Source organism: Mastomys coucha, unplaced genomic scaffold, assembly GCF_008632895.1.
Source record: "Mastomys coucha isolate ucsf_1 unplaced genomic scaffold, UCSF_Mcou_1 pScaffold12, whole genome shotgun sequence".
In the NCBI taxonomy this organism is placed as follows: domain Eukaryota; kingdom Metazoa; phylum Chordata; class Mammalia; order Rodentia; family Muridae; genus Mastomys; species Mastomys coucha.
Window position 1 is genome coordinate 32,313,289 of NW_022196894.1, and position 3,065 is coordinate 32,316,353.

The 3,065-nt window shown below is 38.4% G+C and overlaps 1 pseudogene; it reads left to right on the forward strand.

Annotated features, from left to right (window-relative positions):
* The first annotated feature begins 2,148 nt into the window (after positions 1 to 2,148).
* On the forward strand, positions 2,149 to 2,775 carry LOC116086392 (annotated as a pseudogene).
* The last annotated feature ends 290 nt before the right edge of the window (positions 2,776 to 3,065 follow it).

Sequence of the window (3,065 nt, forward strand, 5' to 3'; positions counted from 1 at the left end):
CCTGATGGAGGAAAGCCACTAACAAGGAGTGGAACTAGCCCAAGAAAGAGAATTGTGTTGCAGTCAGCAAAGCTAAAAGAAATTGGAGATCTGAAGCGTGTTTTGACATCAAACATGAAGATGCAGAGTTTGGAGTTTGTGCAGCTGGTTTTCAATCTTGCTTTGCTCCATCATTTCCTCACAATGCTCCCTTCCCTACATTTTGGAGCATACCCCTTTGATATATACCCTGTACCCATTATATGTTGGAAGTATGTGATCTACTTTTTCCTTTTGACTTTGTAGGGGATTGTTGTTAAGAGGTTGCATGAATCTCAGAAGAAAGTTTGAATTTTGGACTTTTAAAGAAGTCTGAGATTGTTATAGACTATGGGGACTTTTGAAATCAGACTGAATGCATTTCCACACTATGGTATGGCTACAAGCCTACGGGTGCCATGGAGTGAATATGGTGGTTTGAATAGGAATAGTCTCCATAGACTCTTGCTTGGCCCATAGAGAGTGGCACTATTAAGTGGGTAGCCTTTTTGGAGTAGGTTTGACCTTGTTGGAGAAAGTGCATCCCTGTTGGGGCAGGCTATGCTTGGGCTAGGCCTAGTGGGAGAGTCTCCTTCTGCTACCTGTGCATAAAGATGTTGAACTCTTAGCCTCTTCTCTGTACCATGTCTGCCCGGATGCTGCCATACTTCCTACTGTGATGATAATGGATTAAACTCTGAAACTGTAAGCCAGTCCCAAACAATGTTTTCCTTATAAGAGTTTCTGTGGTCATTGTATATTTTCACAACAATAGAAACCTAAGATAGAACCCATCCTTCTGCTGCATCCAAGAAACATGCCTAAACAAAAAGATAAACTTTACCTCAGAGTAAAAAGTTGGGAAAAGATATTCCAAGGAAATTAACTAAGAACCAAGCTGGTGTAGCCATTTAACATATGACAAAATAGACTTCAAACCAAAAATAATGAAAAGAGATAGGGAAAGACACTATATACTCATCATTGGAAAAATCCACTAAGATAATTAGTAATAACCTACTACAATTCCTAATACCTATGTCACAAACATAAGGGCACCCAAGTTTGTAAAAATGCTACTATACCTTAAAAATCACATATTGTCCATCATACATCAATAGTGGAGGCTTCAATCCCCTCTGTCACCAATGGATAGGGCATCAAGACAAAAGTTAAACAGAGAAACACTCAGGCTAACAGACATTATAAACCAGGTGGACCTAACAGATATCTACAGAATATTTCACCCAAATACAAAAGAATATACCTCTTTCTCTGCACTACATGGAAGTCTCTCTAAAACTGACCTCAAACTCAAACACAAAGCAAGTCTCAACAGATACAAGAAAATTGAACTTATTCCCTTCATCCTATCAGACTACTGTAGATTAAAGCTGAATTTCAACAACAGAAACAAGAGAAAACTTATGAACTCATGGAAACTGAACAACTCCCCACTGAATGAAAAATAGGTCAAGACAAATAAACAAAAAAAAAAAAAAAAAAAAAAAAAAAAAATGAAGACTTTCTAGAATTCAATGAAAATAATTACATAGCATACCCAAACTTTTCGGCCACAATGAAAGCAGCTAAGAGGAAAGTTCATGGCATTAAGTACCTCATTTAAAAAAAAAAAATGGAGATATCTCATACTAGCAACTTAAAAACACACCTGAAAGATCTAGAACAACAAAAACAAAAAGTAAATATCCAAGAGGAGTAGAGGGCAAGAAATAATCAAACTCAGATTAAAAATCAATAAGCTAGAAACAAAGAGAACAATGCAAAGAATCAAGGAAATCAGGAGCTGGTTCTTTGACAAATCCTCATCAAAACTAACTAAAAGGCAGAGAAATAATATCCAAATTAACAAAACCAGAAATGAAAAGGGAGATATGACAGACACCAAGAAAATCCCAAGAGCATAAGAACATACTTTTAATAAAACCTGTACTCCACCAAATTTGAAAATCTAAAAGAAATGGATAATTTCCTCCATAGGTACCAGTTATCAAAATTAAATCAAGATCAGATAAGCAATTTAAATAGACTTGATATCCCTAGTGAAATAGAAGCAGACATTAAAAATCTCTAACTTAAAAACAAAAAAAACAGAGCCAGCACCGAGTGATGGGCATCTCTCCGGACAACTGGCACAAGCGCCGCAAGACCAGGGTTAAGAGAAAACCCACCACAAGAAGTGGAAGTATGAGCTGAGACGGCCTGCTGCCAACACTAAGACTGCCCCTCACCGCATACACACAGTCCGAGTTCGAGAAGGCAATAAGAACCGTGCCCTGAGATTGGATGTGGGGAACTTTTCCTGGGGCTCTGAGTGTTGTACTCAAAAAACGAGGATCACTGATGTTGTCTACAATGCATCCAATAATGAGCTTGTCCACACCAAGAGCCTGGTGAAGAACTGTATTGTGCTCATTGACAGCACACCGTACAGGCAGTGGTACCAGTCCCACTATGCACTGCCCCTGGGCCGCAAGAAGCGGGGCAAGTTGACTCCTGAGGAGGAAGAGATGTTAAACAACAAAAAAAAAACGATAAAGAAAATTCAAAAGAAATACGACGAAAGGAAAAAGAATGCCAAAATCAGCAGTCTTCTGGAGGAGCAGTTCCAGCTAGGCAAACTTCTCACCTGTACTGCCTCAAGACCGGCCAGTGGGGCAGAGCAGACAGCTATGTGCTCGAAGGCAAGGAGTGGAATTCTGTCTGCGGAAGATCAAAGCCCGGAAAGGCAAATAAGCCTCATTCATAGTGTAATAAAGGCGTTTGCTGTTCTATATGTAAAAACAAAAACAAAAACAAAAACAGCCCAGGGTAGATTTTAGCACAGAATTCTGAGACTTTAAAAAAACAAAAACAAAAACAAAAAAGAGGAGTTAACAACATTGCTCTTCAAATTATTCCACAAAACAGAAACAGAAGAAATATTGTTCAACTCATTTTATGAGCACAGTTATCCTGATAACAAAGTCACATAAAGACCCAACAAAGGAAGAGAATTACAAACCAATTTTCCTTGTAAACTTAGA